The sequence below is a fragment of the Convolutriloba macropyga genome, chromosome 4, assembly GCF_964194025.1.
Source record: "Convolutriloba macropyga chromosome 4, txConMacr16.3, whole genome shotgun sequence".
Classification (NCBI taxonomy): Eukaryota; Metazoa; Xenacoelomorpha; order Acoela; family Convolutidae; genus Convolutriloba; species Convolutriloba macropyga.
The window spans coordinates 42,414,335-42,432,776 of NC_134471.1; the positions used below are offsets into that span (position 1 = coordinate 42,414,335).

At 36.6% G+C, this 18,442-nt stretch overlaps 1 protein-coding gene across 3 annotated transcripts in view; it reads left to right on the forward strand.

Annotated features, from left to right (window-relative positions):
* Positions 1-1,127: 1,127 nt before the first annotated feature.
* The window catches only part of LOC142337686 (glutamate decarboxylase-like), a 123,909-nt gene continuing 106,594 nt past the window's right edge, over positions 1,128-18,442 (forward strand). Inside the window, exons 1-3 of one of the 3 annotated variants that reach the window (XM_075387125.1) lie at positions 1,128-1,376; positions 5,163-5,327; positions 8,595-8,828. The gene's annotated coding sequence lies outside the window, so the exon portion shown is untranslated. Of the gene's footprint in view, positions 1,377-5,051; positions 5,328-8,594; positions 8,829-18,442 lie in introns of those variants that run through there. The other 2 variants (XM_075387126.1, XM_075387127.1) reach the window with 2 other exon arrangements.

The window sequence follows — 18,442 nt, forward strand, 5'->3', positions numbered from 1 at the left end:
GTGATTAAGCGTGTACGCCAATAACTTGACCGTCTTTTGTGAATAAGTAAATGCGGCACTTATAGCTTCGATACTAAGAGCAATTTTGGGCAATGATATACCTGCTTACTCTTTTAAAATAAAAACCCTGTCATTTTACTGCCCATATATCACTGTTGTCAGAAGAAAAAGCATGCTCAAAATCGGCAGATATTATGCAGATTCCGATATGCAATCAAACAAGAAAGATTTTAGTGTTCAATCGAATTTTCATTTATTTTTAATTGCCCTACTAAGAGCTAAAAGAAACAACTAATTTGCTAACGGTTTTTTATAATTCAGTAATGGATTCCTTAGCTTTTTTCCAGACAAAAATTAGCCAATGATTTACAAATGAAATATCTGGATAAAATGACAGGTGTAAAAATGTCCCAATCGCATATCAGTCATTTCATCCCAAATTTAATTTCAGTAGGTCTCATAAGAAATACTTCAGACCTCAATTTTAGACATCTTTTTGTCCTCAATTATAGAAATATTAAATTCCGTGTAAGGTAAAAACAAAACACGGATTAAAATAACGCGCTGTTGAATAACGCGTTGTTGAATAATATAGGGGTTTAAAAGTTCGGCTTAAATTTTAGGGGTTTAAAGGAATAGAGGTAAAAAACAGGAGATGATAATCAGAAGTGACTTCAAGCGATCACGGGCTCCAAACTGATCCAGTGGATCTTCTAAACCAGCAGCTCTTGTTGCTCACACTTACAGCTATATGCAGTGCAATGAAACAGTTTTTATAAATACTTTTATAAATAATATGCGTACTTTTATAAATAATATGAGCATTCTGTATATCCTTTTCTGCTATCAAACTGTCACACACTTTTACTCCTAATCATCTCAAAATAGTGCACTTTCTATCTCTAAAGGGGACAATGGCAGTTCTGGACAAACAAAAACAAGAGTTGCTTCTGGCAAAACTGAATCAATATTGTGAACAAAAGGCAGGTGTGAGCGGATAGAGTGAACAAAATTCAATCTAGAAATTGCACTCTTATCTATATCTACACCTATTTCTCAAAATTTATTCTTACATTAAATTTTTGCACACAAAATCTTCTTAGATTAAAGTGAAATGCCTGAAAACTTTATTTTCCCTGTGCAAGGAAAAATAAAATGAAGATGAGAATTTTAACTGTCGAAATAATTCATAAACCCTACCGGGGTCTTTTATTCGATTGCCAGATAGGTCTGTTGTTTCAGTTATTCATTATTGAATAACACATCTTTCGGAAATACGCCTGTTTAAACAATTTACGCATTTCCTAACGTTAGCTGTCTCTCTTTATTTGGACCGTATTATTGTGGCGGCTACATATCAATTGCAGCATTAAAAGGCAAGAACGGGGTTTATTACACTTAGAAGAACTCAGTGATGGACTCCAGTAACTGATCTTTTCAGTATCATTCTGTCCTCAATAGAATTATATATAACTTATCCATGTTTTTGTTTGCTTCTTGGTAAACCTCAAGTTACCGAGTTCTAAATTGCAGAATTATTATTAGTTCAAATACCTTTAATCATTTTAAAAATCTGAAACTCGGTCCAGTCGCTCCCAGTATTCATGAGTTTAGAAATTTAACCTTCCTAAATTAGATTCTTAAATTTTTTGAGAAAGTTTTGGTTTGTTGACAATATAAAGTTTTTGAATTTTTTTGGAGCCTAAAGCGGCTTAAGGCACTTATTATTGAATCATTTCCATCAAACATAGTCTCAACTAATATCAACTTCAATATTCATTGATTGTGAAAACATTTTTTTGATAAGATGTAATAGAAGACTTTCAAAAGTTATTAAAAAGGAAACCTATTAATCAACAAGAAGTTTATCGAAACTTATCAGTTACCAGCTATTTAACAATCAAAAATAACCCCATCAGATTTGACGTAAATTTTTGTATTGTGAAACCTGATGAAGCTTCAAAAGATTTTAAAAATGGTAAAAACTAGCTTTTATTCGAAATTTAAAAAAGTGAAGCTCTCGGAAAAGAAAGAAAAAAACATAGCATGAGAAGTCCTGATATACAATCCAAACAATTGAATGGAAAACTTGAAGAACTTTTCAATTGACTAACAGAACAATTGGATAACACGAGCCAAATAAATTTTTTTACATAATATCAGAATTATCAAAACCGAATTCGAACTGGTTTTGAATAATTCTGGTTTTTAAGGTAACAAAACGATAATTAATATGCAAAGACACAAAAAAAACAAAACACAAATAGGAAATTCACCCATATTTTTCCGGACACAAACGACAAGCAGAAGCAAAAACCAATAAAATTAAATTTCTTTGTGAAGTTTTAATAAAATCTCCTATTATTCTTGGTGTTATTGTCCTTAGGAAAACTTTTGTCTTGTTAGAAATTATTCAAGAACCCAGCAGCAAAGCAGGCCACTGAATAACTGGCAGTTTTTGCCTGAAAAAAATATGTAGAAAAATTGCTGCCAAGAAAACAATAAAAAGTACATAACACTACAATTTGAATTTAATTAATACTTTAGTTCAGTTGAAAAACACTGATTTTATCAAAACCAGCACTTTTTGCCGAAAACTACAAAATGGCAAATTTTATTAAAATCTGCAGAAACTAATGATATCTATATCGTTACATTCATTTCTGTGTGATTCATTTCATTTTCAAGCCCTCAAAGTGTTTTCTCGGACTGTAAAAGTACACACAAGGAGTTTTAGCCATATAAAAAAGATCTTTAGAAAAACCTAACTAGAGGACAATTGGAAAAAAATTGACAAAACAGGGAACATTGCTTCATTCACAGCTCAAAAAGAGAAAAAATGCCCCTTTTCAGCTAGAATTTAGCCACTCCAGCAGTTTCAGTACATTACGCACCTAAAAAGCTACTAGTCCAACTGAGGTTCACTATTGCAATGCCCGCCGAGCTTAGCCTGTTTATCCCGCTTCAAAAGCTCAAGCTCGAAATTTTTGGAAAAAGGTGTAAAGGCATCTTATAAAAGACGTAGCATCAGTACAATCCAAATAAAATAAATAGGATAAAAAAACTTGCCGAGCTACGATTAAAGCGTACTTAATGATTTCTGGTTCCGTCAAAACGAGAAACAAAATGTGGGATTCGCAAGCAGCAACGCAGAAAGCTTGATTAGTTTTAATTTCTCTTCTCTTACCACGGCAAAATTTTTATTTAAAAAAATTGTTCCTATAATGAGTTTGCAATTTATTCATTTGAACGCTTGTTGTTTGGAATAGTGCATTGAATAAAGCTATTATCCAACATTTTTAAAAAATGAATGTGAATGTATAGAGTTCTTTAGGATGATCAAACAGTAAATCAAACTAAATTCCGTGCGACGTTCAACCAAAGCCCTGCCATTTTTTTTGTGTTGAACAACAAATTAATATAGTACCTATTATTAGAAAGTGAATATCTTTTAAGAAGTGAAGCTCAAACTCGAACTGCCCCACTATCACCCAGTCAATTTTACGACACCCGCAATCCGTTACAAATTTCAATTCGAGTCATACTATTGTTTTGCGAAATTCGAAATCTTTCTGTCTGAAGAACGGAGTTAATAAATAAGAAAAACATCGCAAAAACTACTGTTGTTTTTTCTTTTTTTTCTTCCTGGCTTTAACGAAGCCTGAAGCCTAGTTGTGTTTTGATTTGGTATTTTTGAGGTCAATTGAGAAACAAAATTTGATTGTTAATCTAATTCAGAACCTTCAATTCTGAGTTACAATTTGTTTCATTAATCATATAACCAATTCAGTTCGTTGCCTTTTTAATTGAACGTTGCAATAATGTTGTGAGTTAATTCCCAATTTGCTGAAGTCTGTCTGTTCTTACGGAGTTATTCAACTTTTTTTATGTGATCCAAAGAACTTTGAAGTACTATCTGAGCCCTGTGCTGTCTACATTACAATACTGACAGTTATTGTATATAGATGGTCAAAAATGAGTCCCACCTGGCGTGCACAATTAAGTTTGTTCCCATCACTTCACTTCTGTTTGACTTTTACTATAGGACGAAGAAGGCAATTAGAAAGATCGAAACAATATAATGCTTTTTAAGGGAAAAAAGTTAATGCAGTACCGGTAAAATGATTAATGTTTGTAAAAATTGTTTAATGTTTGTAAATCTCCACAAAGATCATTAAAAGATTTCTAAGAAGAAGATCAAGAAACATCACTAAAAAAAGCTCATTAAAAAACTTTCCTTTTTAGTTGCTACTTATTGCCTTCGTTTGAGCTGTTTTTAACAAATCTGCATGCATTTTTTATTAACTCAAAATAAAAATAACGGTTAAGTAATTGCGAAATAATAATTTTCTAGTTAAACAATATAGATTCACACTTCACACTAGTGTACTCCAAACTTATTGATCTAAATTGTTTCTAATGTTCTTCAGCTACGGGAAATATAGAAGTTGTTCACAAATAGGGCAGTCAAGAGCTAACTCCAGATCTTGAATTCGGGGATTTTAGCAGCACACTATCAACCAACCCATGCAACTTCAAGCATGTTCAGCAGTTACTAGGTTTCTGTTTTCTTTAATATTTGGGGTCTTTCCCATTATAGCCCCCCATGAAATTATAGCCCCCCCCCCCCCCCCCATTATAGTATAATTACCATGTTTGGGGAGGGGGGGGGGGGGGCTATAAGTTATCTGACCACTAAGCTGGGGGGGGGGGGGGGGGCTATAATGGGAAAGACCCATATTTGTACTGCTGAGGGAGTGAATCGAGGATAACAATATTAGGATCTTTTCCGTTTGTGCCCCCAGCTTAGTGGGTGTATATTATCTGCAGCCCCCAAAATCACGTGCCATATTTTTACATAATGGTTTACTATGTAATGACACGTGCTCTGTAACTTCTGCATAACGTACTGGGGGGGGGGGCACAAACGGAAAAAATCCCAACGTTTTATAGAAGCATATTCATCAGTAAACATTTGTCGACCACCAACTTTAGTCGACCAATGTCAACTGGAAAAATTACGTAGCAAAATCATTTCATTTGAAAGATAAGCAATAGGGGAAATTTAGATTGGTACATCAAATTTGTTTTGTTGGAATTTAACTTTCGGGCATTTTTTGTTAGTGTCATTGATTGAAAATTATGCACGTGTTTCTGTTCAGTTTTACTCGATTGCAAAGGCGATTGACGACGAAAATATTTTACTGAGCATTAACGAAAGAATCCCCTTCACCTTATTTCTTGAACATTACCCAGTGGAAACCCAATGGAAGTGTAGTGCGAAGAGCATCACTGAGTGTGAAGTGGATTGCAACTGCCACAAACTGGTGAGATCAAATCAAACCCCCCCCCTTTAAATCGGATTTGTTAAACTTTATGGAAAACATAAACGTTGAAATTTTGCATCTTTTCCGACACCCAGACTCACGTGTCATATTTTAACGTAATGATTTACTATGTAATGGCACGTGCGGGGACTGTAATGGCACTATGTAACGGGGAGGGGGGTTCATAACGTATTGGGGGGCACAAACGGAAAAGATTCAAAATTTTTTTCAGCAGTTTACAGCAAAAAATTGAGTTCCTAAGGAATAAATGAATAAAGATAAAAAACTTGCAGAGCTACGATAAAAAAAACGTACTGAATGGTTTCTGCTTCCGTCAAAACGAGAAACAAAATGTGGGGATTCGCAATCAGCAACGCAGAAAGCTCATTTAGTTTTAATTTTTCTGCTCTTTCGACAGAATAAAATCAAAATTTTAAACTTAGAGGTTCTCCATGCCTAAAATCGTTTTTCAAACAGCCACGGCAAAATTTTAATTTAAAAAGATTGTTCCTATAATGAGTTTGCAATTTATTCATTTGAGCGCATGTTGTTTGGAAACTGCTTTGAATAAAGCAAGTATTCAACATTTTTAAAAAATGAATGTGAATGTATAGAGTTTTGGGTCTTTCCCATTATAGCCCCCCATGAAATTATAGCCCCCCATTATGGTATAATTACCATGATGGGGGGGCTATAGGTTATCTGACCACTAAGCTGTGGGGGGGGCAATAATGGGAAAGACCCAGAGTTTTTTAGGACATGGTATTTGGTTAGCAAAATTTCTATGACACCAAATTTACGGTTAAAAATCACGCTGTTGAAATTTTGCAGTATCTGTCGACAGCGTTATCTAGAGTCAATCAAAGATGCAGTTTGGGCAGATATAAATACGTGCTTAGCAATTTAATTATAGCATTAAAAATACTTAATTCAGTTGAAAATTTTAGCTATTTTCTTTTCAAATTGACATACCGTGCATATTGAAGAATTCTTTGATATTCTCAAGCTTTCTTTCTGAAGAACGGAGTCCATTAATAAGAAAAACATCGTAAAAAGTACAGTTGTTTTTTTTCTTCGTGGCTTTAACGAAGCCTGAAACCTAGTAGTGTTTTGATTTGGTATTTTTGAGGTCAATTGAGAAACAATATTTAATTGTTAATCTAATTCAGAACCTTCAATTCTGAGTTACAATTTGTTTCGTTTTTTCTCAATGATCATATAACCAATTCAATTCGTTGCCTTTTTGTTTGAACGCCGCAATAATATTGTGAGTTACTGCCCAGTTTGCTGAAGTTTGTATCTGGTCATACGAAGTTATTCAACTTCTTTTATTTGATCCAAAGAGCTTTAAACTACTATCTACAGTGTGCTGTTTTTTTATAATACTTACAGTTATTGTATAAAAATGGTCAAAAATGAGTAACATGGTTTCTAGCGGTGAATTTTTGTAAGATCACCAATTTAGAGCGGTACATTTTCCACCATCAGGATGCGGTGAAAAATGAAAATTCCCCGCTAAAAACCGCCCAGTTAGCAAAAATTTACCGTAAAACAATTTAAGTGACAATTGACGTAAGATGTGCGTTTTTTAGGGGTAAATATTTTTTCACACCCTTTTCACCGATGAAACTTTTTTCAGGAAAAATAGAATAAAAAATTCATGCTGTCTTATAATTCCCATAGATAGTAGATTTCTGAGTTTAAATTGATGTCCGTAACTCCCTAACTCCTTTGTTCAACTGAAAAGACTTTTGTGAAACAGGACAACAGCGAAATTGTCCTAAAACGGATTGAAAACTCAACTTTTCCCAGGGAATCAACAGAATTTTTTGGCGTTTCAGACACCCGTTCATAGATCACTAACTAAGAGTTTGAATTGATTTCAGTAACTCCTTGGACTGGTTAAAAACACATTCAAAAAAAGCAAATAGCGAAATTGCCCTAAAAATGGTAGTGAAAACCAGTTATTTTGAAAACCAATTTTTTGAAAACCAACTGGGCAATGAAAACCAATTTTTTTCTATGGCAGGCGACAAAAAACATTTGGGACCTATTCTGTTTCGTCCCCGCCCATTGTTTTGCATGACCCCCAGCTACAAATTATGTGTTTTTTATAGCACGTTATTATGTAAAAAAAATGCATGTGCGCCTGGGGGGTTTTAAAAATATATACCCACTAATCTTCGGGGCCGAAAACAAAATAGATCCAAAATTTGACTTGAAAAATTTAATTTAAGAAAAGTATTACCGGGCATCAAAAACACATGAGCAACTAACACAACATTGGCTCGATTACAAAGTGGTTTCTTTTCAAAACGTTTATTTAGTGGTTTTTTTTTTTCAAAACGTTTTTCAAAACGCTTATTTTTTTTTAATTATTTGCATTCCAGGTCAATTTGGCCGGGCAGCAGAAATTTTGTCTCCCAACAAAAATGCACCGAGAATAAGCATACTCTTAAAAAACGACCTTTCCTACTAGTGCTGCCATAGCTATGTGCGCGTTTCAATGAATTTTGCTGTAAATACAAAAAAATTTTACCACTCTCAACGCTTTCACATATCTTACATAGTTTCATCAAGAAAATGAGTCAATAGAAAATTACTCCAACTTAGTGCTGAAGTTTTCCAAATTCGCAGTTGCAATTACATGCATGGCCATTGTCCTTCTGACCTCTATAGAAGCAGCAGGGAAGTCAAGTTGTATGACAGATGAAGATTGTAAGAACGGGAAGTCTTGCAACACCAGGAAGATTTGCGCCACACGTCGAAGAGCTGCAATCAAGCGACAGTTCGTATGCATGGAAGACTCCGATTGTGATGAGGGATTATTTTGCAGCGATTTGAAAGTTTGCGTAATTGGGGAAAGAACGTAGAGAAGCACCCCCTTAGAAAAACTTTGAACTGAAATTTAAGTAACTAAGTGTATACAGTTAAATTCCTGATTATTCTGAAGGCATGTAAACTTTAACCTTTCGGTTATATTATTAATTTACATGTTTTGAAGAAAAAAAAGTTTTGAACGGTTTGCGGTTTTTAGAGTCGATCTTTTCACCGCCCTCAACGCATTCACTGCCGGTCTCAGATCTTTTTTTTGCAAAATTTTCTGCGGTGAATTTATTGGGTTAACTTAGCGGTAACTTATGGTAAGATTTGCGATTCTGAGCAGTGAAATCTTATTTTTTTCTACCGCATTCACCGCTAAGAATTTCATTCTTACAACATTTCACCACGTTCACCGCGTTTCTTACATTTCTTATCAATTTTTAGCGTTGACCCTTCAACGCGGGCAGCAACCCCACCCTCGTCATAGGAAAAGATCTGGAGAAAGAATCAGAACATAAGCCTAATAAAGACTCATTTTTGTCTGAGCAATCAAACAGTTTAATCCAACCCATGGAAATCTTTGAATCTGTCTGATGAGGGAAATTTGTCAACCGCTCTGTCAAGTCTGACGTTTCTAATGATAGACAAGTGCAGTGGACATCAAGATAAGACAAACAGGTGTGCTAAAAAAAATTCATCTGAGCCCATTCTAATTTCAGTACCTTCTGTCGAGCTCTAAAAATATACCACATGACGCAGCAACACAAAAACTAATTATAACTGATAAAAAAACTAAGTTATAATTGATAATTGGAAACTGTATATCATCAATAAATGTCTGCTGCGTGTCTTAATTAACCGTTCTTGTTACAACTATTTGCATTCCATGTCAATTTGGCCGTGCAGCAAAAATTTCGTCTCTCAACGAAACTGCACCGAGAATAAGCAAACTCTGAAAAACCTCCATTCCTTCCCAGAAGGAAGGAATTCAATTTCAACACAACTATTGAGCAATCAAGATTACCAGATTTATGAAATTGCAAAGTAGCTGTTGTTTTATATTTCCAAATGTTTTTGAGCATACAACTGCCGGCCCTTCGAAATTCTTCTCGACCATATTTTGCACGCTGTTATTTTCATAGTTCTAGATACGGCCAAACGTGCAAAAGTGCGAAAGTTTGCAAATTTAGGAAACAAATATTAACTGCCAGGGCTCTGGTCCGGTTTTTTGAAATAGCTTTTTAGCGGGGTTGAACAAAAGGAATTCTGGAGTTTGTCCATTCGCTGGTTGAGAAATGCTCAGGCGGCTCGTCCTCTAGCGGCTGAGAATTTCGTGTTGAGAATTTCGTCGGATTCAAACATAAGAAATCGTCGGTGCACCTCAAAGATGGTTCTCTATAAGGACAATAAGGTGTATCGATGATTTGTGATACTGCGTGTGTTATTCCATTATTCATGTCAAATGAATAACATTGAAAAGAATAGATTGCGATCGTAAGGAGTTTTGCAAAATAATTACAAGTAGCCCTTTGAATCTGTTGAGATGAAGGACACCCTTCAGTTCAGCTAGGATTTTGTTTTCCTTTCGGCTGGATTTTTTAAATTGTTACCCAGGCTTAGGAACTTACCTTTTAATGACTTGTTGATATCCAACCAATGCGTGTACAAGACAGAACTCCAATAGGATTGCTTTTATTCTCATTGACCATGTAGCCATAAATTAGGAAAATTGATGGAAGTTTACCCAGTGATTCATATCAATAATCCAACCTTGAAAAGGGGTTTTATGCGGGTACAGAAGATTAAGTCTACAAAGCTTCGCAATTTTTGATCTCCATTGTCAAGCAAAGCTGTGGTGTAGAAATCAAAGACGATAAATGTCAAATCTGCCCAGAGAATGACAAAAACCGCACCTGCTCACAAATTTTAAAGGCACGATGAAGAAGGTCTCAAAAGACTGGCAGATTCGATAGGTTCGCACATTTGTAGGGCGTCGTGTTTAAAGACCTTTGGACAACTTAGTTTACGTTGATGATCCCCATAGTGCATAGGACACTCTGCATCACGGACTGTGCACTATTATTGTGGTTTATTCACTTCGGTTCAACAGTTTCTGCGAAAAAATATGAAAAGTCCTAGACACATTTGAAAATCCCCAATATACACGTTTGGAAACTTTATAGACAATAGAAACGTTGGTTCATTAATTGTTACAAGTTTTGGGTTTGTTTTGGGTTTGTCAACCAATCAGCAAAATAAATTAGCCTTTCGAATATTGGTTGACAAAGTGAGAGCTGCATACAGCGGTTAACTATCTCAGTTTTTGGACAGATTTGAGACAGTCAGGAGCAGGGTTGGTTGTAGAACCTACTTCAGCCCTCGGCTCACATCTCTCTTAGATTGATATTCGAGCTGCTCTGAGGCATTCACTTGATGACCCACGTTGTGAGTTGCAAATCAGAGACAATGCAGAATCATGTCATGGCCGGAGCCGTATCTTTTCCCTCATTGCTTGTAAATGCGACAATATAGTTTCATCTTTCTCTTCATCGAAGTTGCCTGTGTGCAATTAGAGGAATCTGTGCTGTTTTTACGGGAAATATTTTATCGGCCAGGCAGAATCTACCTTCCTGCTTGGGTGCCGGGATAGCCAGCAGCACTGGAAGCAACCGTGTTTTCTGCGCTGCAAGTCAGTCTGAATTGATTTGGGGCGTGGAAATGTGGTGTTGGTCTGAAGAGATGGAGTCTGATCAAGGTGCCCTAAATTTCGCGATAGATGGATTAATTTCATTCCAATTGCGATTTGGCTCATTGGAGAATTTTTTGAGTTCGTGAGAAAAACAATAAAGTGGATGATTGTTCTATTAGATTACGGAAGAGCTAAAGCCACAGGATTCTCATTGTCCTTCAGTCGGTTAGCGCACTCAATATAGTCACCTGTGATGAGGAATTTCGTTTTTCACTTGTAAGAAATCGTCGTTTTTTGATCGTTTTCCTTAGACAAAAACGATCAAAGCCCTTACGTGGTAATCGTAGTTTTGTTTGTTATTTCGTCGTTATTTTTATGTAAGAAATGATCGTTTTTTCGTCATTATTTTTTTGTAAGAAATGATCGTTTTTTCGTCGTTATTTTTATGTAAGAAATGATCATTTTTTCGTCGTTATTTTTTTGTAAGAAATGATCGTTTTTTCGTCGGTATTTTTATGTAAGAAATGATCGTTTTTTCATCGTTATTTTTTTGTAAGAAATAATCGTTTTTTTTTCGTCGTTTTCGTCGTTTTTTTGTCGTTTTTTCGTCATTCTTTCGTCGTTTTCGTCGTTTTTTCGTCGTTTCATACATGTGGAATAGGATATAAAATAGCAAACTTCTGTCGGAAAATTATCTCAAGTCTGTTTAAAAAAACTGACTTTGTTGAGATTTTTTCAGTTTGTTCTGGGTGCGTTCCCCTCCTTCTTATCTCAACCGGGCTGGGGACCGGCTACGGCGGAGTTACAAACAAACAACTATAGGAGATTTTGAGCAGAGCATTCGGTAAAAAACCGGGCTCAAGCTCAATCTCCGTATGTACGTATCTATGTATGTATTTATGTATGTATGTGTGTGGGTATGTATGTATGTATGTATGTATGTATGTATGTATGAATGTGTGTATGTATGTATGTATGTATGTATGTATGTATGTATGTATGTATGTATGTATGTATGTATGTATGTATGTATGTATGTATGTATGTATGTATGTATGTATGTATGTATGTATGTATGTATGTATGTATGTATGTATGCATGTATGTATGTATGTATGTATGAATGTGTGTATGTATGTATGTATGTATGTATGTATGTATGTATGTATGTATGTATGTATGTATGTATGTATGTATGTATGTATGTATGTATGTATGTATGTATGTATGTATGTATGTATGTATGTATGTATGTATGTATGTATGTATGTATGTATGTATGTATGTATGTATGTATGTATGTATGTATGTATGTATGTATGTATGTATGTGTGTATGTATGTATGTTTGTATGTATGTATGTATGTATGTATGTATGTATGTATGTATGTATGTATGTATGTATGTATGTATGTATGTATGTATGTATGTATGTATGTATGTATGTATGTATGTATTTATGTATGTATGTAAGTATTTATGTGTGTGTGTATGTATGTATGTATATATTTATGTATGTATGTATGTATTTATGTATGTGTGTATGTATGTATGTATGCAACGATAAGAAACCGCCAAAAACTCTCAAAAAACGACGATTTCACTTTTAAAAAAACGACGTAAGAAACGACAAAAAAACGACGAAAAAACGATCTTTTCTTACAAGTGGAAAACAACCTAAACGACGGAAACTAATGAAAACGAAGAAAACGACGAAAAAACGACGACAAAACGACGAAAACGACGATTTCTTACAAAAAGATTGTCCTTTTTTCGTCGTTATCCTCAACACGGGCACTGCTACACGCGGCACAGCAACAAAGCTTATTGCACGAGATGCTAGATTGCAATCTTTTTCATTCATCTGCCGAGCTGGTAGCAGGGAATCTACTCATTTCAAATTTGTCAATCAACGATAGTGAGTGGCCTTTTTTATTTTTGTCTAGTCCTGTGAGGGATTAGTTCAATGTCAAACTTACGTTTACAACTTACGTTTACAAATAAAGTGCCTATGATGCAAATCAGAAGCTTTAGATACGTAAAACTTACGGCAACAAGCCAACAACTCCGTTGATTTAACTTAGCTTAAAAAGTATCTTTAGCTGATTTACGAAAATCATAGGTACACTATTTGTCTGAAATTCACTGCAGGAGACGTTCAACGAAAATTAATCTTTGTTATTGTACATGGTTTCTCAGTTGGATTTTGTACTTGCTGGTCATTACAACACAAAACCACAATCTTAATAAAATTGTAACTACTGTCAATCAGTTAATTCAGTTGACTAATCGGTTAACAGTATCTTTCAATGAAAGCAATTAAGTGATTTCCAATTCAGTTTTTTATTGTTCGAACTTTTGTTCTGGGGAGTGAAAATTTTTGGATCTTTTCCGTTTGTTCCTTTAGTGTACGCATATTTTTGCACCCCAGACGAACGTACCATATTTTTACATAATGATTTACAATGTAATGACATGTGCTATGTAGCTGGGGATCATAGCGTTCTGGGGGGCACGAACAGAAAGGATTCCATTTTTCGGAAAGTGACCTTGGCAGTTTTTTCCATTTTTGCGCAGGCAGCTGACTGTGGTGAAATACAAAAACTCATAAAAAACAGATCGATCTACTAAAACCGAAATTAAAATTTAATTTGCTCATTTGAAGAACACAAGGTTCGGTGTTTTTGTTTCATTTCACAACAAAGCAATCATTTCATCATTTCAATGTGTGCGTGTGGGCAGTGGGCATTATTGTGTGCGTTTGTTTTTGTGTGTGTTTTTGTGTGTGTGTGTGTGGGTGTGGGTGTGTGTGTATGCGTGTGTGTGTTTGTGTGTGCGCGCGTGTGTGTTCGTGTGTGTGTGTATGTGTGCGTTTGTGTATGTGTGTGTATTTGTGCGTTTCTGTGTGTGTGTTTGTCTGTCTACGTTTGTGTGTGGGTGTTTTATTGCGTGTGTGTGTGTGTGTGTGTGTGTGTGTGTGTGTGTTTGTATATATGTGTTTGTGCCTGTGTGTGTGTGTTTATTTGTGTTGTGTGTGTGTGTTTGTGTTTGTGTGTGTGGCTGTGGCTTTGTGTGTGGTTTGTGCGCGCGCATGTGGGTCTGTTTGTGTGTGTGTGTGTGCGTGTGTGTGTGTGTGTGTGTGTGTGTGTGTGTGTGTGTGTTTGTGTTAGTGTGAGTGTGTGTGGCTGTGGGTGTTTGTATGTGTGTGTGTGTTTGTGGGTGTGTGCTTGTGTGTGTGTGTGTGTGTTTGTGCGTGTGTGTGTGTGTGTGTGTTTGTGTTGTGTGTGTGTTTGTGTGTGTCGATGTGGGTTTATGTGTGTATATGTGCGTTTGTGCGTGTGTGTGTGTGTGTGCGGGCGTGTGTTTGTGTGCATCTGTTTGTGCCTGTGTATGTGAATTTGTGTGTGTTTGTGTTTGTGTGTGTGTTTGTGTGTGTGTGAGTGTGTGTGTGTGTTTGTATGTGTGTGTGTGTGTGTGTTTGTGGGTGTGTGTTTATGTGTGTGTGTGTGTAGGTGTGTGAGTTTGTGTGTGTTTGTGTGCATCTGTTTGTGCCTGTGTATGTGAATTTGTGTGTGTTTGTGTGTGTGTGTTTGTGTGTGTGAGTGTGTGTGTGTGTTTGTATGTGTGTGTGTGTGTGGGTGTGTGTTTATGTGTGTGTGTGTGTAGGTGTGTGAGTTTGTGGGTGTGTTTGTGCGTGTATGTATGTGTTTGTGTTGAGTGTGTGTTTGTGTGTATGTGCTTGTGCGTGTGCGTGTCTGGGTGTGTGGCTGTGGGTGATTGTGTGTGTGTTTGTGTGTTAGTGTGAGTGTGTGTGTGGCTGTGGGTGTTTGTGTGTGTGCCTATGGGTGGGTGTGATTGTGTGTGTGTTTTTGTGTTTTGTGTGTGTGTGTGTGTGTTATTGCGCGTGTGTGTGTTTATGTGTTTGTGCCTGTGTGTAAGTGTTTGTGTTGTGTTTGTGTGTTTGTGTCTGTGTAATATTGATTATGTCTGTGTTCGTGTGTGTGCCTGTCTGTGTCTGTGCGTGTGTTTGTGCGTGTGTGTGTGTCTTTGTATGTGTGTTTGTGTGTGTGTGTTTGTGTGCATGTGTTTGTGCGCATGTGTTTGTGTGTTTGCGCGTGTGTGTGTGTTTATGTTGTGTGTGTTTGTTTGTGTCGGTGTTTGTTTAAGTGTGTATATGTGTGTTTGTGCGCGTGCGTGTTTATGCGTGTGTGTTTGTGCATGTGTGTGTGTGAATGTGTGGGATCGTGTGTATGTATTTCGGTGTGTTTGATTGTGTGTGTGAGTGTATGTGGGTGGGTTTGTGTGTGTGTGCTGTTGTGTGTTTGTGTTGTGTGTGTTTGTGTTTGTGTGTTTGTGCGTGTGTCTGCGTGTTTGTTGTCTGTATGTGTGTGTTTGTGTGTTAGTGTGAGTGTGTGTGACTGTGGGTGTTTGTGTGTGTGTGTGTGTTTGTGTGTGTGTGCTTGTGTGTGTGTTTGTGTTGTGTGTGTGTTTGTGTGTGTGTGTTTGTATGCATGTGTTTGTGCCTGTTTGTGTGTGTGTGTTTATTTGTGTTGTGTGTTTTTGTGTCTGTTTGTGTGCGTGTGCGTATGTGTGTTTGTGTGTTTGTGTGTTAGTGTGAGTGTGTGTGGCTGTGGCTGTTTGTGTGTGTGTGTTTGTGGGTGTGTGTGTGTTTGTGTGTGTGTGTGTTTGTGTGTGTCTGTGCGTGAGTTTGTATGTGTTTTTTTGTGTTTGTGTGAGTGCGCGCGCGTTATTGTGTGTGGTGTGTGTGTGTGTGTGTTTTTGTGCATGTGTTTGTGCCTGTGTATGTGAATTTGTGTGTGTTTGTGTGTGTGTTTGTGTGTGTGAGTGTATATGTGTGTGGGTGTGTGTTTATGTGTGTGTGGGTGTGTGTGTATGTGGGTGTGTTTGTGTGTGTGTGTGTTTGTGTGTTAGTGTGAGTGTGTGTGGCTGTGGGTGTTTGTGTGTGTGTTTGTGGGTGTGAATGCTTGTGTGTGTGTGTTTGCGCGTGTGTGTGTGTTTGAGTTGTGTGTGTGTTTTTGTGTGTCGATGTGGGTTTATGTGTGTATATGTGCGTTTGTGCGTGTGTGTGTGTGTGTGTGTGTGTGTGTGTGTGTGTGTGCGTGTGTGCATATTTGTGTGTTTGAGCGTGTGTGTGTGTGTGTGGGTGTATGTGTGTGTGGGTGTATGTGTGTGTGTGTGGATGTGGGTTTGTGTGTATGTGGGTATGTGGGTGGGTTTGTGTGTGTGTTTGTGCTGTGTGTGTGTTTGTGTTTGCGTTTGTGTGTTTGTGCGTGTGTGTGTGTGTGTTTGTGCTGTGTGTGTGTTTGTGTTTGCGTTTGTGTGTTTGTGCGTGTGTGTGTGTGTGTGCGTGTGTTTTTGTGTAATTGTGTGTGTGTTTGTGTGTGTTATTGAGTGTGTGTGTGTTTGTGTTTGTGTGTAAGTATTTTTGCGTGCGTGTGTCTGTTTGTGTGTGTGTGTTTTTGTGTTGTGTGTGTGTGTGGGTGTGTGTCTGCGTATTGATGTGGGTGTGTTTTTGTGAAAGTGTGTGTGTGTGTGTGTTTTTTATGTGTGTGTATGTGTGTGTGTTTTTATGTGTGTGTGTGTTTTTGTTTGTATATATATATATATATATATGTGTGTGTGTCTGTTTGAGCGTGTGTGTGTGTGTGTGGATGTGGGTGTGTGTGTATGTAGGTATGTGGGTGGGTTTGTGTGTGTGTGTTTGTGTTGTGTGTGTGTTTGTGTTTGTGTTTGTGTGTTTGCGCGTGTGTGTGTGCGTGTGTTCGTGTGTGTTTGTGTGTGTGTGTGTTTGTGTGTGTTTTTGAGTGTGTGTGTGTGTGTTTGTGTTTGTGTGTAAGTATTTGTGCGTGCGTGTGTGTGTTTGTGTGTGTGTGTTTTTGTGTTGTGTGTGTGTGTGTGTGTGGGTGTGTGTGTGTGCGTGTTGATGTGGGTGTGTGTTTGTGAAAGTGTGTGTGTGTGTGTGGGTTTTTTTATGTGTGTGTATGTGTGTGTGTTTATGTGTGTGTGTGTGTTTTTGTTTGTATATATATATATATATATATATATATATATATATGTGTGTGTGTGTGTGTGTGTGTGTGTGTGTGTGTGTGTGTGTGTGTGTGTGTGTGTGTGTGTGTGTGTGTGTGTGTGTGTGTGCGTGTCTGTCTGTCTGTTTGTGAGTGTGTGTGTGTGTGTGTGTGTGTATGTGTGTGTGTGTGTTAATGTGTGTGTGTTTTTATGTGTGTGTATGTTTGTGTGTAGTTTGAAATAGCAAAAAGCAAAGAAAGAGTGAGAAGAAAAAGAGAAAAAGAGAGATAGAGGTAGAGAGAACTAATTTCTGTGTGGATATGTTTGCCAGAACATATTTACTTATTTGTACTCATAAGTCAGTGTGTTCATCCATATGCGAGCATGCATGTGTCAGCATGTGTATGCGTATGTTCACATATGTACCTGAACCTTCTTGAATGTAAGCCTTGTATGTATCTGTGCGTCTGTGCACTCGTAAGTGAAATGTGTGTGCGTGCTTTTCTCCGTGTGTATAATATATGAAATGAAAGAGTGAAAATTACATTCAAACTGATCGCTAGTAACAAATTTGATATAACAAATAAAGTTTGTAATAAATGTAAGGTTATAAAACAAATAACATCTTTCGATAAAAAGAAATCAAAATATAAAGAGTGTAATTCAAGTAAAGTCAAGTGTGAATATTGTTCTTCTATTATTAGTTTTAGTGGATTAAGGGGTCATATAAAAAATTCTCATAAGGATATAGATCTGGTCAAAGGTATAGAAACTGAGTATTATAAATATTATATTATATTTTCCAAATTAAAAGCCAAAGGTATAGATATAGATAAATTATTGGAAGAATAAAGAAATAAGCACATAGTCCGCACGGTGCGCATAATTCTGAGTAGGGGAGAGTGTGCGCAACTGTGCGGCTTGGAGCTTTGACATTTTTCAACTGCTAATGTGAAGTAAGAATAAGACGTCCAAAAAAGAAATTTCAGTTTTCGAAATTTTGCTCTTCTTTTTGCAACCAAGTTTTAAGATCCGGCACTGGCTATTTCAATACTAATTTTTAAAACGCTTTTTGTTGCCATTTCTTGATTTTGAAAAAGACAACAAAACAAGAGTATCGAATTCAGCTTGTGTTATGAATTGTTCTGCCTATTTTTTTGCTTTGTTTCTGGACTTCTGGTTCTCGCAAAACTGCTTGCGTGCTCTGTTTACAGATCTAGGTCTTTGTCAGTAACACCCCAAAATATACAAAAGAGAACTTAGTTTGCATTTGCGGTTTTGTAGAGGAATTTGTCGTCTTTGTTTTCTGTTGCCGATTAAAGAGCAAGCAAGGTTTTAAAATGGTCTGTTCTGGTTGGAATAGCAGTTCTTGATTTTGAAGCCGTTGGCTCAAAAAGAAACTATTTGTCATGACTTGAAATATTGTCTGGTTTTGTTGTTTTTTATTCACTTAGAGATGACAGCGTTTTTTATGCTTAAAGGTTTTTTTGTTAATAATTAAAGATTAGGTGTTTTTATCTTTAAGTGAAGAAAATAAGCTCCTAAGCAGTATGAACCGCTGCTGTCCAATTTC